The sequence below is a fragment of the Tachysurus fulvidraco genome, chromosome 5 (genome assembly GCF_022655615.1).
Source record: "Tachysurus fulvidraco isolate hzauxx_2018 chromosome 5, HZAU_PFXX_2.0, whole genome shotgun sequence".
Lineage (NCBI taxonomy): Eukaryota > Metazoa > Chordata > Actinopteri > Siluriformes > Bagridae > Tachysurus > Tachysurus fulvidraco.
In genome coordinates, this window is record NC_062522.1 from 43,004 (window position 1) to 58,881 (window position 15,878).

Below are 15,878 nucleotides of genomic sequence, written 5' to 3' on the forward strand. Positions count from 1 at the left end.
TTGGAAAATAAAAAATTAATTTAAATTTATTTTATTTTAGTTAGTTACTTTAAAAAAAGTAATTCTAAATTCTAAGATTATGATGCCTATGATGACTGTCACGGATTGAAAGTGACAGTCCGCAGTTGGGTCTTTTATCACCCTCTAAACATCGTATTTCTCACGCAGAAAATCTTTTTGACTTTTTATCATATATTTAATAAGCTGCAGCGCCCAAAATGTATCAGTCCGCATTTAACCCAACAACCAATGAAAAAAATGGGGTTGCGTGGGGGTTGGAGATGTCACGCTTGCCTGTCTTCAAAACTTGAGAGCCGAAGAGGACTCAATTAGACATTGAACATTTTATTTGAAAGTAACCTTCAACCCAGCGTCTTTTTACTTAAGGTTAGTTCAAACTGTTCAAAATATTTTTGTTTGACTGCAGAAATAAAATTTCGTTTAGCAGTTCATTGATTTCATAAATGCAACACACTACAGTCTTTTTCTATACTTTCCATGAAGGTAAAAAACGACATATGCAGTGTTCTCCTCATTTTAGATGTCAAATGGGTTTTGTGGCTCCCTGTGGTTTTTTTTCTGTGGGAAACGGGTCCAAATGGCTCTTTGAGTGTTTAAGGTTGCCGACCCCTCTACTAGACCGCTTATAAAATTACACATCTTTTCAAGAACAGGCATTAAGATGGTTTAGGTCCTGCCTGTCTGATCGATACCATTTTGTAGATTTAACTGGAGAACTATCCACTTGAATGCCTGTGAAATATGAGGTCACAAAAGGATCAGTTTTAGGACCTCTGCTTTTCTTAGTATACATGCTTCTCTTGGGAAACTTCATTAAAATCCATGTGATTGATTTCCATTGTAATGCTAATGACTCCCAGTTATATATCCCATCAAAACCAGATGAAATACATAAGTTGTCTAGGTTAACTGTGTGTTAAAGATAAAAAAGATCGGATGATCTATGACAGGGATATTACTTATCGGTCCAAAAACCAGTCCACAGCTTTCACAATTCAACTTGCATTTAGAGGGATGTGCTGTTGTCATTGGCTCAACACTGAAAGACCTGGGTCTTATATTAAATATCCCTTTGTCCATATTACAAAGACAGCCCACTTCCACCTTAGAAATATTTCTAAGCTTTAAAACATCATATCTGATTCTGATGCTGAGAAGCTAGTTCATGCATTTATGAGCTCCAGACTGGTATATTCTAATGCATTACTAGGTGCTTGTTATGGATCTTCAGTTAGCAGGCTACAGTTAATGCAAAATGCAGCTGGCAGAGTTCTTACCAGGTCGTGAAAAAATAAACATATAACGCCAATTTTTTCATTCCTGCATTGCCTACCTGTGAAGTTTAGAATGGATGACAAACTATTCCAATTTAATTACAATGCTCTAATCGGTTTATCTCCCATATACCTAACCAGTCACACTCTTTGAGTTCACAAAACTCTGGACTTCTGGAAGTTCCCAGAATATCTAAGTCTATTTGAGGCAGTGGAGCATATTTGTATTTAGCTCCTAAACTTTGCCACAGCTTTCTGGACATTGTTCGGGGTTCAGACACACTGTTCCAGTTTAAATGTAGGTTACTGACATAAAACTTTATCCAGGCATACACATAGCACATCCTATAACCTTGGGCTCCAGTACATCTGATCAAATGCACATTATCATCTAGTGCTTGCTAATGTTATGAACAGCAGCTACGCTAAGTTCTCTCCACTTGCTTCACAGATTTATAGGATTGTAAAGATTTGTATTTATGCCTCATGGTGTTTATTCCTAATATCACTTCAGGGAGCCTTTCCTTGCCATCAACACCTCTAGCTTCTCATTTAGAATTTCAAATCTGCTTAATTTCTTTCTATAACGCTGATTCCTGACAATGTTCAGTGATAAAAGTGCTACACAAATAATATTGAATTGATGTGAAATGAATAATTAACATTAGAGAAACTCGCGACTAGGAGGGTGGGAACTTTCAATAGGTGTGCATTCAAAGACAAGTACAGTCACGATTAGCTCTGTTTTATCTACATATTCTTAGGCTAATCTTCAGCGTGCACACATTTCTGAACAAATATATAGATTAGTAAATATTTACATTTTCCTATTTCTAACATTTATTTAACACTTTGCCCCATCAGGTACACCACCCCATGCTAAACTTAACAATTAGAACGAATAAATATTATAAATCACAGGACTAGAGAAGCATGTGACCAGGAGGGTGGGAACCTGACCAAGAGGCTCATTTAAAAGAGGAATGATGAACCTGTGGGATGTAGAACAGGTGCACAGTTCAAGCTCAGAGACTAATTTCATACTTTAGTTTGTAACGCTCAAGGCAAGTTCTTCTGGCATGCATTTGCATTGGTTATGACAGAATGTGTTTTTAGATTTTCTTATATAAAACAATATAAAGCTAGGTATGAGCAACATTAGCAAAGCTTTCACAGTTTCCATTTGATGGAGCTGCTGAAATCAATTTCAGAATCATGAAGATGCTGCTTGTGACTCTGGCTCTTGCCCTTCTGCTGACCAGTGGTGAGTGACCTGAGCTTCAAGTTCATTTAAAGTCAAGGCCTATTGTCTTGACTCTGAAAATGGTTCAAACTAAAATTTCAACGGATCTTGGAGTTAGCAAAAATCTACTACATTTTTCAGTAAAATAATCCCTTTATAATCCTTTTAAATAAACCTTTATCGTGTCTGGTCTCCTCATGTTCTGCCCTAAAATGTCACAAGTGTACTCCTGAAGGAAAATGTTCTATTGAAAACTGTACCAGTGGTCAAGACACCTGTATTGCCACAAGGGTGTTTACCCCCAGTGGTATGTCTAATGTTACACCGAAAGATTTTATTGTTTTCTTTTTTGCCAGACCTGTTAACATTCAACATACCATCAACATACGTTCAACATACCAATGCTTAACATAGGACAGGAAGAGCTATATACAATCTTATCACTAGAGATATTTCAGTGTTTGTTAGATCCCATTCGAGACTTGTTGTGACTTGTGAAAAAAATGACTTCTTCTTAGCCTTGGGACCAAGAGTGCACTTGAAAATAAGTTTATCTTAGTGATGCATTCAACACTATAGCTCGTGACATTCTATTAGACCGCTTATAAAATTACACATCTTTTCAAGAACAGGCATTAAGATTGTTTAGGTCCTGCCTGTCTGATCGATACCGTTTTGTAGATTTAACTGGAGAACTATCCACTTGAATGCCTGTGAAATATGGGGTCACAAAAGGATCAGTTTTAAGACTTCTGCTTTTCTTAGTATACATGCTTCTCTTGGGAAACATCATTAAATTCCATGTGATTGATTTCCATTGTAATACTGATGACTCCCATTTCCCTTTCGAGGGAACTCGACGCTGCATCAGGACTGACGCTATGGGAATGCTTCTGTGATGTCACTGCTTCTGTGATATCACTGCTTCTGTGATGCTTCTGTAATGTCACATTACTCCAGCTTCTTTGTTTTTAGGAAACCCTCTGTGTACGTGTGTCAATTGTTTGTCCTGTCTGTCTAGTGCAGGGAGAGAAAAATATATATTTTAGGGAAAGCTAGGCGAGAAAAACAATAATATGTTGCAATCTAAGCATTTTAAGAAATGCATGCATCCGTGCCCCTCGCTTTATCACGGGGGACGACATACACGTCTTTTTGTTGTTTGTTTGGGAGAGGATCATGCACGTTCGGCTCTTGAGGGAGCTGGCTACGTCCATTGTTAGGGATTCCCTCTGCGTACTCTCTTATCCCACAAGGCTATATTTTCTGCTTCGGCTGCGCCTCATAGTTTCGTGTCCCACATCTGCTGAGGCGGTGTGTTGGCTTCAATCAAGGGGTTCGCAGGTTGAGTTAGTGGAAGCGAAGCAAGAGACTAGGTATTTTCCTTTCTCTTGCCCTTTCCCCTGACTCCGTTCTCTCAGTTTCGGTTTCAGAAGCTCGCGCTGCGATTTCTCCCGACCCAGAAGATAGCATGCCTCTTTCGACATGCGCTGTGTCTAGTTTAAAATCAGATTGCCTGAAGAGGGCGTTAATATTGTCTGTTCTAAGCTAAACGACCAATTTCTAACTTCAGAACTTGCGCTGTGGCTCAACCTATCTGGTCTCCCCGATAATGAGAAGCGCCGCACTACGCTGGCAGGTCCAACAAACCCCGTGGGCAGCCACAGGCTCAGCAGGGCGGCCCCCCCCCCCCCCGATAGGCCCTGGGGTAAGACGTCTTTCGCCGCGGCCGCGGCTCGGAGGCCTCCTATCCCCGCTCCTTCTGTTCCGAAACGTAAGCGGCCGACCTGATGTTCGGCCTCTGGGGGTCTTCAGTCCGCGTTCATGGGCGGCCAGCCCTCCGGACACCCGTTCTACCCTCCAGGTTCACCCGTCCAAGAGATGGAGGGTCTCCTTCGGCGAGGTCAGCCCCACCTCGCTGGTGAGGGTCATCCTTTGTTCCGCACAGGCTTCACCATTCCCCGTGTCGCCCAGAGTGCGTTCCCCGGTCCCGGTAGGGATGGTTGTGGGATCAAGTGCAGAAGCAGTGTCACCAAACACCCCCCTTCGCACACCTCTCACATGTTCAATAAAGGCTACGGGCCCAGTTTTTCACAAAAAATGATGAAAACTTCTCTGGTTTGGCCACTGGAGGGTGCCGTCACGCCATCAATGAACGGTCCGGCCGGACCGGACCCCGGCATCCCGCCCTCCCATGTAGGGACGCTCGGGAGTCACGTGACAGCCTGGCTGTCTGTCTCGGCCCCCGATTGGGTGATTCACACAGTCACGAGGGGTTACAGACTTCAGTTTGTCCAATCACCCCCGCGGTTCAACGGAGTGGTCTGGTCCCACACGGACCAGGGCTCCGCCCACATTCTGAAAGACGAGATCTCATCTCTTCTCAAGAAGGGAGTGATTCGCGTTGTAGTTGAGTCCGCAGAAGTTCTGTCTGTGTATGGAGGCGGGGCTTGCGCCGCTGAGAATAGCAGGTCTGGGGATCCTGACTTACAAACGATTGGCTTATTATAGCCGATTCGAGATAGAATTTGATTCAGAACACTGCCCGTATGCTCTCACACATCGCTGCGCTCGGTTTCAGAGTCAATGTGTTAAAGAGCAATTTCACTCCCGCTCAGGAAGTCATATTCCTGGGTCTGGAGCTGAATTCCGTCGCGATGCGCGTGCGCATAGCGCGGGGGCGTGTCTCTTCATTCATGAACTGTCTATCGCGGTTCAGGGAAGGGGCACGGATACAGTATCGCACATGTCTCAGATTACAGGGTTTTCTGGCTTCGGCTGTCCATGTCTTGCCTCTGGGTCTTCTGAGAATGAGGGCTTTCATGAAGTGGATTTTGTCCCTTCATCTCTGCCCGTTGCACGATCTTTTCCGCTTTGTCTCGGTGATGCGCGTGTGTATGGCCGCGTTGTGCCACTGGAAAGCTGCGGAGTTTTACGCACATGGGACCCCTCTCGGGGCGATCATGATGCGGAAAGTGGTCACGACAGATGCCTCCTTGACAGGGAGGGGAGCCACTCAAGAGGGCAGATCAGTGAACAGTGTGTGGCCGATCTCACTTCACTCAGCCCATATAAATTACTTGGAGCTCCTCACTGTGTGGAAAGCTCTGATGCATTTCTCACCCCGCCTGCGGGGGCAGCATGTGCTGGTACGCTGTGACAATACGACAGCTGTAGCGTATATCATCCGTCAAGGCGGCATGTGCTCTTCCAGGCTTCACGCTCTGGCTCACAAGCTGTTGATATGGAGCACGAGGCATTTTCTGTCGTTACGGGCGACTCACGTCCCGGGCCTTTTGAACAGGGGTGCAGACCTTCTGTGGAGGGGGAACCCTCTGTACGGAGAGTGGAGGCTCCACCCCCAGATAGTGGGACTGCTCTGGGAGAGGTTCGGCAAGGCTGCCGTCGATCTCTTCACCTCGTGCGAAAACGCCCACTGTCCTATGTTCTTCTCGCTTCGGGACGAGGACGCTCACCTCCGTGTGGATGCTCTGGCTCATCCGTGGCCCAGCGCGCTGCTTTACGCTTTCCCTCCGCTCTGCCTGATATCCCCGACCTTGGCCAGGGTCACGGTGCAGGGTTTATCTCTGATCCTCATAGCCCCCAGGTGGCCCAAGGCACCTTGGCTAGCGGAGATAATTCCTTTTCTGTATGCGGAGCCGTGGCCCCTCCTGTTGCGTACAGACCTAATGACCCAGGCGAACGGGGAGATTTTTCATCCTCACCCGGGCAGGGTGGCTCTCTGGGCCTGGCCCGTGAGAGGGCGAATTTGAGCACGCTGGGGCTTCCCCCCCGAGTTATCGCTACGATTCAGAGTGCCAGGGCCCCTTCCACACGCTCTCTCTATGATTGCAAATGGCGTGTGTTTGAGGCATGGTGCGAGGAGCACCAGCTCGTCTCATATCTGTGCTCAGTCACTGATATACTGGCTTTTTTACAGGGCCTTCGATCGTGGCAGGTCTTTTTTTCGACAATTAAGGTCTATTTGGCGGATATCGCTGCATGTCACGCCGGTTTCGGCGACGCAGCACCCTCTTATCTGTAGATTTATGAGGGGCGCGCGCCGCTCCCTGCCGGTCACCAAGAGTGTGGTCCCGGATTGGGATCTCTCCATGGTGCTGGAGGTGTTGGCCCAACAGCCTTTTGAGCCCCTTGGGGATATCTCCCTCAGGTTTCTGTCCTTCAAGACGGCGCTGCTCCTGGCTTTGGCTTCCGCCAAACGTGTCAGTGATTTGCATGTGCTCTCGGTTCATTCCTCGTGCACCAAATTCTCGCTCAGCGGGGATAGGGTTTGGTTTAAGCCTAACCCGGCCTTTGTGCCTAAGTGCTTTCCAGCCTTCACTGGTGGTGTGATTGAGCTCTCCGCCTTTCACCCTCCTCCTTTTTCCTCTGCGGAGGACCAGAGGTTGAATACTTTGTGCCCTGTGCGCGCCCTACAGGCATACGTGGACAGGACGAACTCTTTTTGGGGGAGCGATCAGCTTTTCATTCAATTCAATTCAATTCAAGTTTATTTGTATAGCGCTTTTTACAATAGACATTGTCACAAAGCAGCTTTACAGAACATAAACACAGAGCAGAAGGTAAACATAATTAATGATGAAGGAATTAACGAATAATAAAAGAAATAAGAATTAACAGAATAAAAATTCTAGGTTATTATTAGATGTATATAGTTCACAGTGTGTATGTATTTATTCCCCTATGAGCAATTCAATTCAATTCAATTCAATTCAAGTTTATTTGTATAGCGCTTTTTACAATAGACATTGTCTCAAAGCAGCTTTACAGAACATAAACATAGAGCAGAAGGTAAACATAATTAATGATAAAGGAAATAACGAATAATAAAAGAAATAAGAATTAACAGAATAAAAATTCTAGATTATTATTAGATGTATATAGTTCACAGTGTGTATGTATTTATTCCCCTATGAGCAAGTCTGAGATGACTCAGGCAGCAGTGGCAAGGAAAAACTCCCTTAAATTGGTAAAGGAAGAAACCTTGAGAGGAACCGGACTCAAGGGGGAACCCATCCTCATATGGGTGACACTGGGGGTGTGATTGTAATATACAGTCAAACAAATGTTGTATTGGTGTGAGGTTCAAGGACTTCTGATCTTCTGAGTACCACAGAGTCTAACTGGAGATGTCTCAGGATTCTTAGAGTCGGCCTCGGCTCAGTGGATGTCCAAAGGCTTCGTCCCACAGAGGACGATGGGAGCTGGTACAGTGTCTGGATGCCTCGGGATGGGTACAAAGAGAGAAGCAGTGGAAAGGGATTAACACATCTGCTGTTCATAAAAATGTGCCGGTCTGATGTACTGGTGCATGATATTATGGGATGTATTATGTGTACGCCTGACTGAAGAGATGAGTTTTTAATCTACATTTAAACTGGGAAAGTGAGAGAGCGTGAAGGATTGTAGCGTGTTAGAAGACTAGTTAGATACATGGGAGCTAAACCATTAAGAGCCTTGTATGTAAGTAGCAGCAGTTTGTAGTCAATTCTAAACTTTACAGGTAGCCAGTGTAGAGATGATAAAATTGGGGTTATATGGTCATACTTTCTTGTCCTAGTGAGAACTCTGGCAGCTGCATTTTGGACTAACTGTAACCTATTTATTAAAGATGCAGGACAACCACCTAGTAATGCATTACAATAGTCCAGTCTAGAGGTCATGAACGCATGAACTAGCTTCTCAGCATCAGATAGAGACAGGATGTTTCTCAGCTTGGCAATGTTTCTAAGGTGGAAGAAGGCTGTTTTGGTAGTATGAGCGATATGATTTTTAAAAGACAAGTTACTGTCTAATATAACACCGAGGTCTTTCACTGTCGAGCTACTAGTAACAGTACATCCCTCTAAATGGGAGTTAAGTTGTGAGTTTTTGAGTTTCTATGCACTGGTTTTTGGACCTATGAGTAGTATTTCTGTCTTATCGGAGTTTAACAATAGAAAGTTGCAGCTCATCCAGTCTTTTATCTCTCTAAGGCACTGAGTTAATTTGGACACTGTGGCTATTTCATCTGGTTTTGATGAGATATATAACTGTGTGTCATCAGCATAACAATGGAAACTAATCCCATGTCTTCTAATAATGTTCCCTAATGGAAGCATGTATATAGAGAAAAGCAGAGGTCCTAGAACTGATCCTTGAGGGACCCCATAATTAACTGGTAGTAAACTGGAGGATTCACCATTTAATTCTACAAAATGGTATCGATCAGACAGGTAGGATCTAAACCAGCTTAAAGCCTGTCCATGAATACCTGTGTAATATTGTAAGCGATCTAGAAGAATGTTGTGGTCTATAGTGTCGAATGCAGCACTAAGGTCAAGTAGAACTAATAGTGACATACAGTCTTGGTCTGAAGCTAAGAACAAGTCGTCTGTAACTTTAACAAGTGCAGTTTCTGTGCTATGATGGGGCCTGAAACCTGACTGAAACTCTTCAAGGATATTGCTCTCCTGTAAGAAGGAGCTGCTTTGTGACCTGCCGAGCACCACCTTTTTGGCCGTCCTCTGGCTTACAGGGCCTCGCTGTGAGTGTATTGGGCAACCGGGGAGTTGTCTATATCTCCCATAGGTGGATCTCAAACACGAGATGATGAAAGAGAACATTAGGTTACTGTCGTAACCCCGGTTCTCTGAAACATCGAGTGGAGAGATCCACCAAGTTTGCCCCGCTTGCTGCACGACAAGCGAATATGTACACTGAGGAAAGGCAGCGCGTGCAGGTGCATTATGCACTCGGGTAAGGGGCGCTACCTTACCGGCCTTTGGCACACGCTCCTGTCTGTCAAGCCAGACTTGGTGCAATTGGATGCTTCTGTAGAGGTCAGGAACGGATGCCCTTCCCATAGGTGGATCTCTCCACTCGATGTTTCAGAGAACCGGGGTTACGACAGTAACCTAATGTTTTGTTAAAGAAAAATACTCTGTCACTAGATGTTAATTCATTTGATTCTATTACTGTAACACTAATATTTATGCTCGCTGTTGTAATTATTAAAAACTCTCAGTTAAAGCAGTGAAAAACGGCGTTTAATGAAGCCTCTCAGCAAAAGCTTCGGGATCAAAGTGATTCTTGAGGCTAACGACAAACTGAAGAAAATGGCTGAGTCAAAATCGAGCATGTGCTCTGCCCCAGACACCTTGGCTCAAAGGTAAACTTCATTCATTGTTACTGTTCATTCATTCATGTTACTGTTCATTCATGTATTCATTCATGTTACTGTTCGTTTTTCCCTGTGTGTATAAAGATCCCCTGTGCATGTGTCTGATTTCATCTGATCTGATCAACTCTGAAGGAGTTGAAGGTTGTCAATAAAACTGTTGGGAAGTCACAGACCAATGCTGTCGGGTGTACGATATATAGGCACAGCTGTTCTGCACGAACAGACCCAAGATAAGCATAAAAATACCGCAAAATTGCAGATTCTGGAGAGACCCTGAGCCTCGCGATGTTCTCACGCCACCAGCTTAGTCATAATGATGTTTGATGTAATAATTATCTAAAGCTAATAGTCAGTACCTGCATGATTTTATGTATTTTGCTGCTGCCACATGTATGGGTGTTTGTATTAAACTGAGCATCGGTAGGGATAGGACCTATTATCATCTTATAACAGAGGACTCAGCTAGCCATCACAGTAGGGGTAGTTAATATTTATTGTACTTTTACACTGTTTTCAAGAATAGATATTGTTACAAAGCAACTATACAAATAAATATAAATTCTGTATATAAACTTGACATTTATAAATGTATTGCTAATGAACAAGCCATGGCACCTGCACCTTTTGATCGATGTAGGTGTGACGGATCATAAAAAAACAAAAGATCTCTGAGGTACTGTGGCATGTGACCATTAAGTGCTTTATAGGTCAGTAATAGTGTTTTATAATCAGTGTGAAACTTGACTGTAAGCCAATACAGTGAGGATAAGATAGAGATGATGTGTTCATATCTTCTGGTTCTAGTTAGGACTCTAGCTGCTGTGTTCTGGACTAACTGAGCTCTTTTATGCTCCTACTGGAACATCCACACAGTAAAGCATTACAATAATCCAACCTAGAGGTAACAAATACATGAACTAGTGTTTCTGCATCATGTCATGACATTGTTTTATGGCCAGAGACCTTTCCTGGTTTCAGGCCCAAGTTGTAGATGCACTGTAGAACTATTATCTGCAATCGTCTTCACTTGTTTACATCTGAAACAATCACAGTCTATCACTTGATCTGCATGTAGGTACAGATTTGGGGGAAAGCAGTGCCATGGAATATGGGAAGCCCATTACCGAATCCGAAATCTTTGTTTAAGTAATAATTTTTAAAGTATTTACCTACCAATCTGGCAACCAGCATTGTCGTGACCAGTATATGGCGGTGTTGATTTCGGTTAAATATCAGGTAGTTATTTTTAGCTACAAAAAATGGCAAAATCGACATTCTTATTCTAATTAAAAATACAGAAATATTTACATACATACTGTTTTAAAGTCCTATTTAAAATCCCGTTTTCCGATAAACGACACACACGCGCACAAACACGCACGCACGCACGCACACACACACACACACACACACACACACACACACACACACACACACACACACACAGGTGCCGCGAGGAATGTAGGAATAGGATGCAGGTGCGCTTGGACAGGAGGACTGCACCGGAGAAGAAATAAACACAGTGGTGAAGGGAAAAGGCGCGTGTGACGATGGCCGGTGCCCGGAGGGGGCTCGTGGCTCCTCAAAACACTTTTCTGGAGAATATAGTGAGAAGATCAAAACGGTAAGAGCAAGCTCACGCGCACGCACCATGCTGGGCTTAGTGTTGTAGTTAGAAGTTCCATTATTCTAGAGATTTTTTTCTTTTACTATTAAAGAGCCTGAGCTTAAAAACCCTTTGCTGCAGCACATAACCTCATTAAATGCTTAACTAGTAACTAACCCTAGACATCACTCTGATCTGTTGGTTCGTCATGAGCTCTTGGTTACACTGGATTATTAACTGTTGTAGAAAGGACATTATTTACATTTACATTATTCCCTGTCCAGTGTCACCCAAATGAGGATGAGATTCACTTCTGTGTCTGGTTCTACTCAAGTTTTTTTACTCATATAATCTCAGGGAGTTTTTCCTCACCACCGTCACATCAGGCTTGATCATTTGGGAAAAATGTTAAAGATAAATAGTAAATAAATTTTAAATAATAAATAAATTTCTATACTTCTGTAGAGCTGCTTTGAAACAATGTCAACTGTTAAACATGCTATAGAAATAAATGGAAATTGAATTAAACTAGTAAACATAAATAAAGAAATGTTTTTATAACCAATAATTCATTTTATTTTCATTTTGTCATCTTTAGCTGATATTTAGATTTCAGTGAGTTTATAACTGTAATAGTTACAAAATAAGAACACATGACACAAAAATAAAGTATATACAGTCGTTACGTACTTAACATACTGTAAGAATAAGATTTCTGTGAATAACAGCAGTGTTACTGTCTTTATTATTTCATTACATGATCATTTGTGACTCTGTTGGGAATAATTCAAATAGTAAGCTTTTAAATCATCTCCTGTCCCTGAATGTATTTTAGTGGGATTTTGTACACCAGCTGTAAATGAGCACCATGTGAATGGTTTAAAACTTTACAAGCAGTGTTTCACATATTTTATATTGAATTTGATAACTTCCAAATTGCAACTGTATTTTATTGTTCATTCTCATAGGTTTTAATAATAATGTGAAAAAAATACAAGACCATTTTAGAAGTGTGAAAAAGAACTATGTAATAATAAACTATATTACAAAATCACATGGAGTATGTTCATGGTGCAATATTTGTAATGAGCAACACACTTAATAGATGGAAAGTCAATTTCAGATACTTCAGAAATAATTTTCAGCCAAATCAAGTTGCATTTCTGAGCTGTGCCTCCTAAATTAGCACACACACACACACACACACACACACACACACACACACACACACACACACACACACACACACACACACACACACACACAAACTATTTGTGTCAAGTGAAGTGGTTAAAATGTACTTAAATCTTTCATATTGAATACTCTTGAAAATATTCCCAAACCCTAAGCTATTGAACCTTTCTTAAAAATCCAATGGCACAATTGTAATTTTTGCCAATAGTATGTAGTTAGTTAGAAATCCTCATTCTTACTAATTTTGTTTGCAGTCACAGGTTCAGTACATTCTTGTACACTTTTAGTTTAATATAACATTTGATGTAATTAGACGTGTACTGTGCAGACTGTATTTCTAAAAATCTACAGAATGATGTTTTAACTCCTTTTTTCTGTTTAACTTTAAGTTTGGACATTATCACATAGACAGACCGGTACAGACCACATGAAGAAATACACTTGCTCTTTAATCTCGTCATTACCTTTACATTCAGTGATCTGATGTTCTACACCAATTTCTGTTAATTTACACTTATTAATACTATCTTCCTATAGAGAGAATATTTCCTCACAATGAATGAGGAATTGTTGTAAAATAACAACTGCTGGCATGGAACATTTCCTTTTGTTTTTTTCCCCAATAGTAATGTGTGTGTGTGTGTGTGTGTGTGTGTGTGTGTGTGTGTGTGTGTGTGGCACTGTAGTTTTAGATTAGCAAACAAGTCTACTGTTTGTGAATAACATCCTATTTACACCAGAGCAGTGTGTTTTTTGTTACATTCATTTCTGAAAATTCTTCACTTTGTTCAAACATATTAAATGTTGGTGTATTGTATGATGCATTGTTTAATTGTGCACTGTGTAATATTACACTGAGCCAGAGACACACGAAGTATAAGAACAACAGAGACATTAACAACAACTAATGGGATGGAGTGGAACAGTTTGCCCTACAGTCAGATATAAAAGTCTGTGTCTGCTTTCAACTCCAGCTGGTATTTTATCAGTTTTCAAAGGGCTATGCATCCTGGCTACATAAGGAGAATCAATAACAATTACAGAGTTGTACTAATTGAGTTAATACAATTATTCTCTTGCTCATTAGGAGACTGAAAAATTGACAATTAATTGGGTTACACCACAGCAGTCAGAGAATAGCAGCAAAAGCCATTTATTTCTCCATCTACTGCCTCTTTCCCTTACTCACAAATCCATCCAACTCTACATCTCTTTATTCAGCCATTCATCCTTGGGTTAGGGTGAGTGTTAGGGTTACCCTAACCCTTCCATTTTTCATCAATCCTTCCCTCTAGCATTCCTTCTATCAACTCACCCATCTTCTTCTATTTCTGGCTTTTCTAGTTAGGAGTCACCACAGCGAATCATCTGTTTCCACCTAACTGTATCCTCGGCATATTCTACTGAGCTGGTCATTTTCTGACGTCCACCACCAGTCATTTCATTCACTCAGTTAATTCCTGCAAGTCAACATGTGAAAATAATAATCTTAATGTTTGTTGTTACCAGACTTAATTCCTGCAAGTCTTGTTTTCAAAAAGATGTTTCTATGCCACAAATCCTCTGCAGATGTTTTCTTCTCCATTATTCTCTCTAAATCCTAGAAACAACTTTGTGTGTTAATCTCAGGAAATTTAAACCAGCTAATCTGACACCAACAACCATGATATAGTTAAGGTCATAGAGATCACATTTTTACTTAACGATTGTTATGAGGTTTGATGTAATAATTATCTAAAGCTAATAGTCAGTACCTGCATGATTTTATGTATTTTGCTGCTGCCACATGATTGGCTGATTTAGAAACTGCATAAATAAACAGGTGTATGGGTGTTTGTATTAAACTAAGCATCGGTAGGGATAGGACCTATTATCCTCTTATAACAGAGGACTCAGCTAGCCATCACAGAATAGAATAGATATTGTTACAAAGCAATTATACAAATAAATATAAATTCTGTATATAAACTTGACATTTATAAATGTATTGCTAATGAACAAGCCATGGCACCTGCACCTTTAGATCGATGTAGGTGTGATGGATCATAAAAAAACAAAAGATCTCTCAGTACTGTGGTGTGAGACCATTAAGTGCTTTATAGGTTAATAATAGTATTTCATAATCAATGTGAAACTTGACTGTAAGCCAATACAGTGAGGATAAGACAGAGGTGATGTGTTCATATCTTCTGGTTCTAGTTAGGACTCTAGCTGCTGTGTTCTGGACTAACTGGAGCTTGTTTATGCTCCTACTGGAACATCCAGACAGTAAAGTATTACAATAATCCAACCTAGAGGGTTGGATCTTTCCCTTACTCACACAACCATCTGAATCTGAATGAAATTTTATTCAGCCATTCATCCTTCCATTTTTTCATCAATCCTTCCCGCTAGTGTTCCTTCTATCCACTCATCCATCTTCTACGTTTGGATTTTCCAGTTAGGGGTCGCCACAGCGAATAAGTGCTAGCTGTGTTTCATGAATAATTAGGTCTTCAACCGTCATTTGAAAATTAGCCAGCTGTCCGGACTTCTAGGGGAAGTTCATTCAACCAACTTGGTGCCAGAACAGAATAAAGACTTGTAGTATGCTTACCTCTTACCCAGCGAGATGGTGGGACCAGTCAAGCAGTGTTGGTAGATCTGAGGGTGTGAGGTGCATAGTGAGGAGTGATGAGGGCTTTAGGTAAGAGGGAGCTGGTCCATGGAGCAGATGTCACTCCCTTCCATGTTGAAGACCTACTTATTCATGTGACGCACTCATATCAGGTAACATGGAGGGGAGTGACATCTGCTCCACATAGACTCTCCACTGGTGTCCCACAGGGCTCAGTACCTGGTCCTCTTCTTTTCTCCCTGTATACTTACACTCTTGGTGAAGTTATTTCTCACATGGGTTCTCTTACCATGGATTCTATTACCACTGCTATATCAGTTAAAGCTCAATCATAGCAAAACTAAACTGCTGATCATCAGGTGATTCATCCCCAGGTCATGATCTTGCAATATCCCTGCATAATGATCTGATCTCCCCTTCAGCCACAGCTCGCAACCTTGGGGTAACCATGGACAATCAACTGTCCTTTTCCTCTCATGTTGCTAATGTGTCTTGCTCATAATAATAATAATAATAATAATAATAATAATAATAATAATAATAATCTTTATTTTCTATAGCGCCTTTAAAAGAACATCTCAAAGCGAGTTACAAAAGAAAAATAAAACCAACAAAAATAACACATAATATAAAGATTAAAATTAAAGCAACAAAAATAGACTATAAAATAAGCATTATGAAATTACAATTAGTCAAATCAAAAGCTACCCTAAAAAAATAAGTTTTGAGCTGAGATTTAA

The 15,878-nt window shown here is 41.5% G+C and overlaps 1 long non-coding RNA gene across 1 annotated transcript in view; it reads left to right on the forward strand.

Annotated features, from left to right (window-relative positions):
• Positions 1 to 10,786: 10,786 nt before the first annotated feature.
• The window catches only part of LOC113639979, a 36,640-nt gene continuing 31,548 nt past the window's right edge, over positions 10,787 to 15,878 (forward strand). The window contains exon 1 of the long non-coding RNA XR_007140706.1: positions 10,787 to 11,345. This is a non-coding gene — a long non-coding RNA (uncharacterized LOC113639979). The remainder of the gene's footprint in view (positions 11,346 to 15,878) is intronic.